The sequence below is a fragment of the Entelurus aequoreus genome, linkage group LG05, assembly GCF_033978785.1.
Source record: "Entelurus aequoreus isolate RoL-2023_Sb linkage group LG05, RoL_Eaeq_v1.1, whole genome shotgun sequence".
Lineage (NCBI taxonomy): Eukaryota > Metazoa > Chordata > Actinopteri > Syngnathiformes > Syngnathidae > Entelurus > Entelurus aequoreus.
This window is the reverse complement of record NC_084735.1, coordinates 86,922,985-86,937,613: the sequence shown is the minus strand read 5'-3', so window position 1 is coordinate 86,937,613 and position 14,629 is coordinate 86,922,985. Positions and strand designations below refer to the sequence as shown.

The window sequence follows — 14,629 nt, the reverse complement described above, 5'->3', positions numbered from 1 at the left end:
GACTACGTCACGCTACTTCCGGTAGGGGCAAGCCTTTTTTTATCAGATACCAAAAGTTGCGATCTCTTTCGTCGTTGTTATACACTAAATCCTTTCAGCAAAAATATGGCAATATCGCGAAATGATCAAGTATGACACATAGAATAGATCTGCTATCCCCGTTTAAATAAAAAAAATTCATTTCAGTAGGCCTTTAAACTGTTTCCTCTATTTATCAAAGTCCAAAATAAGAAGTCAACAAAAAAGTGATATCTTACTTGTTGGATGCACACTGCACATTCGTCAAGGTGGTGAAGTTGTTCCTGACAGTCCGAAGGCTTGCGAGGACCTAAAAAAACGGATGAAAAGGAGGAGGCTGTAAATGTTAAACTATCACAAAAAAACGTCTATAAATATACACTGTATATATATATATATATATATATATATATATATATATATATATATATATATTTGTGCATACGTATGTATATATGTGTGTATATATACATGTATATACATACACATTAGGGCTGCAACTAACGATTAATTTGATAATCGATTAATCTGTCGATTATTACTTCGATTAATCGATTAATAATCGGATAAAAGAGACAAACTACATTTCTATCTTTTCCAGTATTTTATTGGGAAAAAAACCCAGCATACTGGCACCATACTTATTTTGATTGTTGTTTCTCAGCTGTTTGTACATGTTGCAGTTTATAAATAAAGGTTTATAAAAAAATAAAAAATAAAAAATAATAATAATTGCCTCTGCGCATGTGCATAGCATAGATCCAACGAATCGATGACTAAATTAATCGCCAACTATTTTTATAATTGATTTTAATCGATTTAATCGATTAGTTGTTGCAGCCCTAATACACATATTAACATATACATAAATACACACAAACACACACACATATATATATACATAAATGTATATATATACACATACATACATATATATGTATATATATACATATGTATAAATATAAATACATATATACATACATATATGTAATATATATGTGTATATATATACATATGTATAAATATAAATACATATATACATACATATATGTAATATATACATATGTATAAATATAAATACATATATACATACATATATGTAATATAATTGTATATATATACATACATATATATGTATATATATACACACACACATATATATGTATATACATACACATATTAACATATACATAAATACACACAAACACACACATATATACATAAATGTATATATGTACAGTATATATATATATACACATACATACATATATGTATACACATACATACATATATATGTATATATATATACACATACATATATATATATATGTATATATATATATATATATATACACACACATATGTATATATACATGTATATATGTAATATATATATATATACATGCATATATATGTATATATATATATATACATATATAATAAAAATGTGTATGTAAATGTGTGTATATACACACACACACACACACACACACACACACACACACACACACACACACACACACACACACACACACACACACACACACACACACACACACACATATATACACACACACACACACACAGGGGTTTTATTGAATAAAATCCCCTGACGTGCAGGGAAACCTGCGAAACAGGCTTGTAGGGATGATATAGCCTCTGTGTTTTTTCCTGACCTAACGTGTATATATATATATATATATATATATATATATATATATATATATATATATATATATATATATATATATATATATATATATATATATATATATATATATATATATATATATATATATATATATATATATATAATTGAATGGCATGATGACTTGTGACATGGAGGGTAAACAGAGTAAACAAAGGTTGTAATTATCTTGCCATGACCACTTTTATCCAGTAGGAGGAAGAGACATGTCTAGATTCAGAGAGGATTGGTATTACTCCTTACCTGGGCAAATGGAGTCACTATCAAGTCTTCTCCGTGGCTAAAATGCAAGACAAAAAAGGTCAAATGTCATGATTGTGGTGAACGGCATTAGTCTCTCCTATCAGATCTGGAGGATCACTCACAGTTCTCCCACGATAGAAGAGTTCCGAGAAAGGGACTTGGGTGACAGTTCGTAGTCGCTGTCGGAGCGGTAGAGGAAAGACTCTCGGCGCTGGCCATGACCTGCCACGTTGGGATGGAGTACCAGGCCCGAACTGGGGGACACTTGTGGGTCGGAAGGACATGATCGTCCATTCTCTCCCTCCAAACTAAAGTTCAAATAGGAGCACTTTGTAAATATGAAGACAAATCATGCACATGATGGGCATTTGGATTCATGGTCAATCAAATGTGTATGAAGAAATCAGCAGTGTTAGTAGATGTAATAGGCTGTCAGACTACAGGCGTCCTTTTTGACCCTCGGTCCGTTCCGTGCAAGAGGAAACTTGGCTGTGTTCACGAGTTACTGACGAGCCGCAAGCGGGACAATGGCGAGCAGAAATGGACAAAGAAAAGGATCCCTTATGGAAATACCAGGCCCAAAGCCACGGCAAGTTGTTCTACCGACAAGACGACCATTTTTCGCGCTGAGCAGTCTTCACCGGAGCAAATGCCTGCTGCGTGATGCATTTAGAGAGGTGGGTGGAGCTTCACTTCCGTGTTTAGATAACTGTTAAGGTGCATTAATAATAAGGGTGTAACGGTACGTGTACTTGTATTGAATCGTTTCGGTACGGTGGTTTCGGTTCGGTTCGGAGGTGTACCGAACGAGTTTCCACACGGACATATTAAGTAGCGTACCGCACGTTGTGTAAACAATGCATACCAAGGCACAACACACGGCATGCTAGCAGCGACCGGGCTGCGACAACATGTAACAGCCAGAGCTGGAAGACCCTCCTGCCTCGTTAAGATCTCCCGTTTGGGAACACTAAGGCTTCGTGGTGCGATACATTGATTGATTGATTGAGACTTTTATTAGTAGGTTGCACAGCGAAGTACATATTCCGTACAATTGACCACTAAATGGTAACACCCCAATAAGTTTTTCAACTTGTTTAAGTCGGGGTCCACTTAAATTGATTCATGATACAGATATATACTATCATATATACTATCATCATAATACAGTCATCACACAAGATAATCACATTGAATTATTTACATTATTTACAATCAGGGGTGTGGAGGGGGGGTGTAGGATATGGACAGCAAGTAGTGGACATAGAGAGAGAGAGAGAGAGAGAGAGAGAGAGAGAGAGAGAGAGAGAGAGAGAGAGAGAGATCAGAAGGCATAAGAAAAAGAATCTGCATTTGATTGTTTACATTTGATTATTAGCAATCCGGGGAGGGTGTTAGTTTAGGGTTGTAGCTGCCTGGAGGTGAACTTTTATTGCGGTTTTGAAGGAGGATAGAGATGCCCTTTCTTTTATACCTGTTGGGAGCGCATTCCACATTGATGTGGCATAGAAAGAGAATGAGTTAAGACCTTTGTTAGTTGGGAATCTGGGTTTAACGTGGTTAGTGGAGCTCCCCCTGGTGTTGTGGTTATGGCGGTCATTTACGTTACGGAAGTAGTTTGACATGTACTTCGGTATCAGGGAGGTGTAGCGGATTTTATAGACTAGGCTCAGTGCAAGTTGTTTAACTCTGTCCTCCACCTTGAGCCAGCCCACTTTAGAGAAGTGGGTAGGAGGTTTGCCGACATTGCTCAGCAGCAGTAGGGTAAGCTTCTGACAACACGCCAAACATGCTAACCCATTTGAAGCGTCACCACCCCCAAGTGAACATCGCTTCAACAAAGATAAAGACGAGCGTCGTGCAAACATCGCATTCAAGCAGCCTCTCCTCGGCGAGTCAGGCAGGGCTAAAGCAATAACAAATGCCGTTGGTGTTTTTATAGCAGTAGATTTAAGACCATATTGCATTAAAAACTAGATTTTGACCCACTGAGACATGGTAACTGCAAGCAGGTCTGCTCTTTCGGCAGACAATGTGGATACACGGATTTTTCTGGCCAAAAACATGAAGATTGAGTGAAAGTCACCAGGGTTAAAGGCTGGGGGGGGGGGGGGGGGAAGAAAAGTTAATCTGAGGCTGAGTTGACTTGAAACTGTTTGATGTTGCACTTTTTATATGTAGAAGGAAAGTTTTGTCATTTTATTTAATCTGAGCAACAACTTCAGGCAGTTTAATGTTGATTAACGTGGACTTAAACAAGTGGAAAAACTTATTGGGGTGTTACCATTTAGTGGTCAATTGTACGGAATATGTACTGTACTGTGCAATCTACTAATACAAGTCTCAATTAATCAATCCAAAAAAGCACTTCATATGTAGAAAGGCTTTGTTAAAAAAAACATTCTGAGCCTTATCTTATTTAGTTTTTATTTGATATATGTTGACCACATGAACCCTGGCAATGGCGCCTTCTTGAAAGTATACTATTGTCTTCTATATTAGCATGCTACCAATTTTTGTTAGGTTTATAGCTCATTTGTATGTTTAAACCTAAACATTATGATTTCTGGTAACTTGGCGCCATCTTGGAAGTATGCTAACGTCTCATATTAGCATTCTAACGTTTTAGGCTAACTTTTTAGCTCATTTTATATGGTTACTCCTGAAAACCATGGATTCGGATACTTGGCAGCATCTTACAAGTATACCGGCGTCCACTGACCCCCGGCCAGAGGTTCAGGGCACAGATAGCAGGCCGATCAACATTTCTGCTGGAATTTTCTAGTTATTGCTATTGGGTACATCCATGCTATTACATTTGTATAGATTAGAGTACACAATTAAATTCAATTTTAAAGAATCAATATTGTAACCATAAAAAAATGCACCCTTAGCTCTGGTAAACAATATATGAATTCATTGTTTTGCCCCATTTTCCTCTCAGACTTTCCACATGAGTGATTACTAACCCATTATCTCTGCCAGACGAGATCAGATTAACGGTAGAACGCAACAGACTGCGTCATCTGGGATTCATATACGTCATCTAAATCCCGCCAACACACATTACCACAACGTATTGCCTACAGAAATCTAATCTCATAATCTGACACTAGCAAAGTTGCATTTCCCAGATCAAAACCAACCTGCTGAGGCAGAGAAATGAAAACAAGAAAAGGGTATGGAAAACGACCACGTTATTCCACGCTGCAGTCTCCAAAAGAATAATATACAAGATGATAAATAGGCAAAAGAAAAACAACTCGACTGAAAGAGAATCCAAGAAGGTAGCAGAGTTACCTGGGAGCCGAGAGGTGGGCTTCACTCATCCCCTCCAGGCTGAAATCAAAGTGGCCGCTTCTGCACCTTTGCAACATTCCACTGTGCTACTCTTTCCCTTCAGGAAACACTGCTGACCCGGGAGCATGTGCACCAGACCCGCCACAGACCACACACTGGAATAACGCACATTTGGCACGAGGATCAGGCAGATCTGGGCTGGACCCCAGGGAATGGACTCAGTGTTTATCTGAGAGCCTGTCAGTTTTCCTACCATGTCCAGCCACGGCGGATTAGCCGGAAAATGGACCCAACCATCCATGCTGATATTAAATCTTACAAAAGCAGACCTCTTAATGAACCGGAGACTCCTCCATCTCAAAGTCTCCATTTTGGACGACTCTATGCTTCCAACTTCGTGGGAGGAGTTTGTTTGTTTGCACTAAACAAGGTCAATAAAGGCATGGTTGGATGAGTGTGGTGTGGCCAGTACCAGACACACGGCGTCTTAATTGTACAATGATCACGGACCTCTCCAAGATCCTCTGGATCAGACGTTTCCAACTTTTGAAAGTGTCGTCGTTTACAAAAATAATATTAAAGTAAGGCAAATGTACTTTTAAGTAAGGCTGTCAAACGATTAAAATGTTTAATCGTGGTTAATCGCAGTTTGTTCGTGGTTAACTCAAATGACCCGCAATTAATGTCATTTTTTGTCATTCATAAGTGTACCCTAAACCAGTGTTTTTCAACCTTTTTTGAGCCAAGGCACATTTTTTGCGTTGAAAAAACGCAGAGGCACACCACCAGCAGAAATCATTCAAAAAACGAAACTTGGTTGACAGTAAAAAGTCGTCGTCGCAATTGTTGGATATGACTTTAAAGCATAACCAAGCATGCATCACTATAGCTCTTGTCTCAAAGTAGGTGTACTGTCACCACCTGTCACATCACACCCTGACTTAGACTTTTTTTGCTGTTTTCCTGTGTGCAGTGTTTTAATTCTTGTCTTGCGCTCCTATTTTAATGGCTTTTTCTCTTTTTTTGGTATTTTCCTGTAGCAGTTTCATGTCTTCCTTTGAGCGATGTTTCCCGCATCTACTTTGTTTTTATCCTTCTTTGTGGGGACATTGTCGTTGTCATGTCATGTTCGGATGTACGTTGTGGACGCCGTCTTTGCTCCGCAGTAAGTCTTTGCTGTCGTCCAGCATTCTGTTTTTTGTTGACTTTGTAGCCCGTTCAGTTTTAGTTTTGTTCTGCATAGCCTTCCCTAAGATTCAATGCCTTTTCTTAGGGGCACTTACCTTTTGTTTATTTTCTGTTTAAGCATTAAATACCTTTTTACCTGCACACTGCTTCCCGCTGTTTCCGACATCTACAAAGCAATTAGCTACCGTCCGCCACCTACTGATACGGAAGAGTATTACATGGTTACTCGGCCGAGCTCTAGACAGCACCGACACTCAACAACAACACATCATTTACTGGTCTGTAAATAACATTTTTTTACCCCAAATAGGTGAAATTAGATAATCTCCCACGGCACACCAGATTGTATCTCACGGCACACTAGTGTGCCGCGGCACAGTGGTTGAAAAACACTGCCCTAAACAGGTAGTTTTTTTTTATTTTTATTACCATGACTGGACAATGAGTTTGCGTTAATGAAATATTTGTAAAACATAATGCTTATTTTGTTAAACAATTCAACACAAAAAGGACATAAACACGCTTTAAACGAGAATAAAAATAAATAAATTGGGGTCTTGCCAGATTTGTATTCCTGCTGTAGGAGCACTTGCATTCAGAGGAGGAGCTACAATTCCCTGTTTAGATAGCAGCTTCACCTATTAATAACAAAATATGATCATGCTTTGATTGTCAACGATGTTTGCTAATGTAATCTGTGATATTTCTCCTTGAATAAATGATTCTGATATTCTGTACATCACATGTTGTACAAGTTAATGGTCTTCATATCTCTGCATGACAATTTTTTGTCATTCATACGTGTACCCTAAACAGATTGTTTATTTATTTATTTTATTACCATGATTGGACAATGAGTTTGCGTTAATGAAATATTTGTAAAACATAATGCTTATTTTTTTTAACAATTCAACACAAAAAGGACATAAACACGCTTTAAACGAGAATTAAAAAAAAAAAATTGGGGTCTTGCCAGATTTGTATTCCTGCTGTAGGAGCACTTGCATTCAGAGGAGGAGCTACACTTCCATGTTTAGATAGCAGCTTCACGCATTAATAACAAAATATGATCATGCTTCGATTGTCAACGATGTTTTGCTATATATATATATATATATATATATATATATATATATATATATATATATATATATATATATATATATATATATATACATACATATACACATATATACAGTATATGGCTAACTTATAACACTTTTTTATCACGCTTTTCGGCTAAAGAGGGATAGTGTGAGTTTTTGGAAAATAAATGTCATAGTTCCAAAAACAATAATGCAAAAAAATCAGTGTTGTGATGAATTACTGACCTATTAAAAGGTTGTAATTACCTCTATTCCACTTTACAACTCGATTTTGGAAATTATGCATATTTTGGGTTTTTGCCATCATAAGAAATGTTGTTGTTTTTTTACAAAAAGAGCACTAAACATAAGCAAATGTTTTTCCGACGCTACCCCAGAGAGACGTGTTTTATGCCACTCCTTCTGTCTCATTTCGTCCACCAAACGTTTTATGCTGCGCGTGAATGCACAAAGGTGAGCTTTGTTGACTTGTGTGGAGTGCTAATCAGGGATATATGGTCACTGAATGACTGCAAGCTAATCCATGCTAACATGGTATGTAGGCTAGCTGTATGTACATATTGCATCATTATGCCTCGTTTGTAGCTATATTTGAGCTCATTTAATTTCCTTGACTTATGTCCTCTGTGTATTTAATTTATATTTGCATGTTTTATGACACATTATCTGTATGTATTGTTGGCTGCATTTCTGATAGTTGTTTGTGTGCTATGTTGTTCCAGACCACAGCAAACATTACCATGTTGTTTCAGACCACATCAATCTTTACCATTTTGTTCCAGACCACAGCAAACATTACCATGTTGTTTCAGACCACATCAATCTTTACCATTTTGTTCCAGACCACAGCAAACATTACCATGTTGTTTCAGACCACATCAATCTTTACCATTTTGTTCCAGACCACAGCAAACGTTACCCAGCTTGCAAAGATTGTAATAAATCCATTAAAAGAAGACAGCCTGCCATTTCCTTTAACTTGGACACACACATCTATACATTTGGCCTTTCTAAGACAGTCATTTCCAGGAGTTATCTCACCCTCTGAGAAGTTTGACTAATGTTTTCCAATGTTGTAAAAATGTGTAGAATAAATATTACATTTCAACATGTCTGTCAAGATTTGTGTCAGCCTGCGACACATAGTCATTTTGATAGTAGGCTAATATAGACACTTACATCATGTGTTGTCTTCATTATAACACTTATATAAGACTTTTAAACTCATTTTGATAGTAGGCTAATATAGACACTTACATCATGTGTTGTCTTCATTATAACACTTATATAAGACTTTTAAACTCATTTTGATAGTAGGCTAATATAGACACTTACATCATGTGTTGTCTTCATTATAACACTTACCGTAATTTCCGGACTATAAGCCGCTACTTTTTCCCCTCGTTCTGGTCCCTGCGGCTTATACAAGGGTGCGGCTTATTTACGGCCTGTTCTTCTCCGACACCGACGAAGAGGATTTCGGTGGTTTTAGTACGCAGGAGGAAGACGATGACACAATGATTAAAGACTGACTTTTCATATACCGGTAAGCTGGTTATCTTGATAACGTACAGGCGAGCACTTTGTATTACTTTGCAGCGTTGTATTATTTGTACTCTGCACGAATGCTGTTCGCCATGTCAAAGATGTGAAAGTTTGATTGAATGATTGAAAGATTTATTGTTAATAAATGGGACGCTTTGCGTTCCCAAACAGTCATCTCTGTCCCGACAATCCCCTCCGTGGTAGCAGGAACCCCTATATACTACGCTAATTACACATCAAAACCCTGCGGCTTATAGTCGGGTGCGGCTTATATATGGAGCAATCTGTATTTTCCCCTAAATTTAGCTGGTGCGGCTTATAGTCAGGTGCGGCTTATAGTCCGGAAATTACGGTATATAAGACTTTTAAAGTCATTTTGATAGTAGGCTAATATAAACACTTACATCATGTGTTGTCTTCATTATAACACTTATATAAGACTTTTAAACTCATTTTGATAGTAGGCTAATATAGCTAATATAGACACTTACATCATGTGTTGTCTTCATTGTAACACTTATATAAGACTTTTAAAGTCATTTTGATAGTAGGCTAATAGACACTTACACCATGTGTTGTCTTCATTATAACACTTATATAAGACCTTTAAAGTCATTTTGATAGTAGGCTAATATAGACACTTACATCATGTGTTGTCTTCATCATAACACTTATATAAGACTTTTAAAGTCATTTTGATAGTAGGCTAATATAGACACTTACATCATGTGTTGTCTTCATCATAACACTTATATAAGACTTTTAAACTAATTTTGATAGTAGGCTAATAGACACTTACACCATGTGTTGTCTTCATCATAACACTTATATAAGACTTTTAAACTCATTTTGATAGTAGGCTAATATAGACACTTACACATTGCATTGTCTTCATTATAACACTTATATAAGACCTTTAAAGTCATTTTGATAGTAGGCTAATAGAGACACTTACATCATGTGTTGTCTTCATTATAACACTTATATAAGACTTTTAAAGTCATTTTGATAGTAGGCTAATATAGACACTTACATCATGTGTTGTCTCCATTATAACACTTATATAAGACCTTTAAAGTCATTTTGATAGTAGGCTAATATAAACACTTACATCATGTGTTGTCTTCATTATAACACTTTTAAACTAATTTTGATAGTAGGCCAATATAGCTAATATAAACACTTACATCATGTGTTGTCTTCATTATAACACTTTTAAACTAATTTTGATAGTAGGCCAATATAGCTAATATAGACACTTACACATTGCATTGTCTTCATTATAACACTTACATAAGACTTAATTTTTTGTGGCTCCAGACAGATTTGTTTTTTGTATTTTTGGTCCAATATGGCTCTTTCAACATTTTGGGTTGCCAAGCCCTGACCTCGGACCTGCAGGTGAAAAAGTCAAAGGACTTTTTATTTACCAGCACCTAAAGCCTCACCTGTCGGCATCAGCCTGGGTGATGTCGATGCGTGGGAGCGTGGCGATAGGCAGACTTGTCGGCCTGGTGCAAGTCCCGGGGCCCCCCTCCGGCGACAGCAGAGTCCCCCTTTCCCGCTCTTTTTCCGCCTGTCGCCATGACAACGGCGGCAGCTGTAGGTTGCCGGAAAAGCGCCTCAGGACTTTGCACGCCTCCACTCCGAGGGTGCTGCCCGAGGTAACGTGCCCCACCGCGGGATCCTTGTTCTCCTGACAGAAAACCACAACAGGGCAGCAAATGAGTGCTTTTGATGACAAAGTCAGACCTGCAAGACGGATTGTTTCACAAAGTAGTCCCATCCCAGACCTGCGAGTCCATCTGCGGGCATCTCACCACGTCAACATGACTTCTGTTTTTGTATGTGTTGGACACTTCAACATTTTGCCAACACAAAGGAAGTGAGGCAAGCACATTTCCGGACTCTCATTTGTGGGCTGCAAACTCTGAGTGTAACAATCTCTTCCTAAGAGTTCTGCTTGGTTTACTGTCAACCCAAAGTGTACAAGAGCATCTGAATGTCCAACATGCATTCCACACAGTTCAATTGGTGCCTAATCATTTCATATTTACAAATTCTGGTGCATCTTCATACAAACTATCCACCTGACGACCTTTGACCCTCAACTGTTCAAGGAGATCATTTATGCGCAGCCACCCTTTAAAACCGCTTGAATCATTGGAAAACAAGAGCAGTGTTTCCCATAAACTACCAAGATACCTGTGGCGGTGGGGGCGTGGCTATGGGCGTGGTCAACATTACATCATCGAGTAATTTGCATCATTTACTTCAATGATATGATTTTCTCTAAAAAGGCTCAAAAAATGTATACTTACTAATGAATAATAACAGTTTTGTTTTAAACGTCCATCCATCCATTTTACAATATAATTACAACACTTTATGTACATATTTATATACAGATTTGAACAATAAGTTATTCACTGAAATGTATTTATTAATTGCGGTTCTTACAAAAAATATATCTTATAAAATACAAAAGATAAAATGTCTCTTAAATCTCTGCCCCTTTAATTAGTGCATACTAACTAATATAACTTTAGCCTACTACTACAAGCATATTATTTACCAGCAACATAAAGTGAAACAGAGGCAGAGGTGTCCTGCCACAGTCAGTAACAAATAAACAGAAAACAGTAGTTGAAAAATATTTTGTTGAAGATTTCGACGAAGAACAAGAAGAAGAAGAAAGAGAAGAAGAAGAAGACGAAATAGAAGAAGAAGAAGAAGACGGAACAAAAGAACAAGGAGAAGAAGAACAAGAAGAACAAGAAGAAGAAAAAGAAAAAGGCAAGGACGAAGTCAAAGAAAAAGTCGAAGAAGTCAAAGAAAAAGAAGAACAAGTCAAAGAAAAAGAAGATAAAGAAAAAGAAGATAAAGACAAAGAAGATAAAGTCAAAGAAGAACAAAGGAAGGACGAAGAAATGGTGAAAAAGGAAGAAAAGACCGGGGGCACAGGACACGTTTACAAGTGTCTGTGTTAGTATTATTAACTTACACTGGCATTCTTTTTGTGTTGTTTCAGTTTCACAAAAATTCCTCAAAACGTCACCGTGGAGTTTTTGAGTCTGTTTAGCTGATTGGAGAGCTAGCTAGTGGGTCCATGTCGATGACTTCTGTTTTGTTTGATGAGCCGTTTTACTGCTGTGTTACAGACACCGTTTGGCAACAATTAAGGTATGTAAATAAACATTTACAGAATATTCCTGTGTAAATTTCAGTAGAAGCATTTAAGTCTCATCTTAAAACTCATTTGTATACTCTAGCCTTTAAATAGACTCCCTTTTTAGACCAGTTGATCTGCCGTTTCTTTTCTTTTCTTTTCTACTCTGCTCCGGGGTGGACCGCTAGCCTGTCCATCAGATGGGGACATCTCTACGCTGCTGACCCGTCTCCACTCGGGATGGTTCCCGCTGGCCCCACCATGGACTCGACTTTCGCTGATGTGTTGGACTTTCACAATATTATGTCAGACCCACTCGACACCGAGGATGTCGTTGTGGCTTGTACAGCCCTTTGAGACACTAGTGATTTAGGGCTATATAAATAAACATTGATTGATTGATTGATGAAATAACCCATTTCACATATCTGCGACTTAGTCAGGTGCGGCTAATATATGGAAAATATGTTTCCCTTGTAAAATGTAGTGGCTTTGGCTTATATACAGATATGCTCAGAATATACTGTATGTGTTCTCGTCTCTCATAAGGATTGTGAATAGAGATGTCCGATAATGGATTTTTTGCCGACATCCGATATTGTCCAACTCTTAATTACTGATTCCGATATCAACCGATACCGATATATACAGTCGTGGAATTGACACATTATTATGCCTAATTTTGTTGTGATGCCCCGCTGGATGCAATAAACAATGTAACTTTTTGTTTTTGTTTTTAAATGTCTAAACAACCTCGCACCAACATATCTCTCCGACCTCCTTCAGCCTTACTGCCCCACCCGATCCCTAAGATCAGCCGATCAGCTGCTACTGACGGTCCCGGACACAACGCTGAAGCTTAGAGGTGACAGAGCTTTCGCTGCTGCTGCTCCCAAGCTCTGGAACGACCTACCTCTGAGTGTTAGACAAGCCTCCTCTCTTCCTGTTTTTAAATCTCTCTTAAAAACATACTTTTATTCCATGGCTTTTAACACTGAGTGATATCCATCCTGCAATGGCGCCACATAATACACCTGCTGTCAACCTGTTTTTATATTTTATTTATTTATTTTTTATCGTGTTCTGTTTGTGTTGTGTTGTGTTTGCTCGGTTCTGGTATTATCTTTTAACCTGCCCATTGTACAGCACTTTGGCTACCCCTGTGGTCAATTTTAAATGTGCTTTATAAGTAAAGTTGATTTGATTGACCATGAATTGATTAACGTGGACCCCGACTTAAAAAAGTTGAAAAACTTATTTGGGTGTTACCATTTAGTGGTCAATTGTACAGAATACGTACTGTACTGTGCATTTTACTAATACAAGTTTCAATCAATCAATCAAAAACAAGGTTTTCCAAAATAAGAGAACAACTTCAACTCCAGTTATGGAAAAAAGTGCCAACATGGCACTGCCATATTTATTATTGAAGTCACAAAGTGCATGATTTTTTTTTAACATGCCTCAAAACAGCAGCTTGGAATTTGGGACATGCTCTTCCTTGAGTTAATCCTAATACCCACTACAACTATGGGAAATACTATACTTCGACTTTCACAAAGTGCATTATTTTTTTTAAACATGCCTCAAAACAACAGCTACAAAAACAATGAAGGCACACAGCTTCAGTCCAGACCAGGGGTCACCAACGCGGTGCCCGCGGGCACCAGGTAGCCCGTAAGGACCAGATGAGTAGCCCGCTGGCCTGTTCTAAAAATAGCTCAACTAGCAGCACTTACCAGTGAGCTGCCTCTATTTTTTAAATTGTATTTATTTATCCGGATAATCGAACCTCGGATTCAGGAGGAACAGTGTGGTTTTCGTCCTGGTCGTGGAACTGTGGACCAGCTCTATACTCTCGGCAGGGTCCTTGAGGGTGCATGGGAGTTTGACCAACCAGTCTACATGTGCTTTGTGGACTTGGAGAAGGCATTCGACCGTGTACCTCGGGAAGTCCTGTGGGGAGTGATCAGAGAGTATGGGGTATCGGACTGTCTGATTGTGGCGGTCCGCTCCCTGTATGATCAGTGCCAGAGCTTGGTCCGCATTGCCGGCAGTAAGTCGGACACGTTTCCAGTGAGGGTTGGACTCCGCCAAGGCTGCCCTTTGTCACCCATTCTGTTCTGAACTTTTATGGACAGAATTTCTAGGCGCAGTCAAGGCGTTGAGGGGATCCGGTTTGGTGGCTGCAGGATTAGGTCTCTGCTTTTTGCGGATGATGTGGTCCTGATGGCTTCATCCGGCCAGGATCTTCAGCTCTCGCTGGATCGGTTCGCAGCCGAGTGTGAAGCGACTGGGATGAGAATCAACACTTCCAAGTCCGAGTCCATGGTTCTCGTCCGGAAAAGGGTG

General features: G+C 38.3%; 1 pseudogene; it reads right to left on the bottom strand.

The window, feature by feature from the left end:
- Positions 1 to 10,931, bottom strand: part of LOC133651211 (cAMP-specific 3',5'-cyclic phosphodiesterase 4B-like) — an 81,174-nt pseudogene extending 70,243 nt beyond the window's left edge.
- Between the last annotated feature and the right edge of the window lie 3,698 nt (positions 10,932 to 14,629).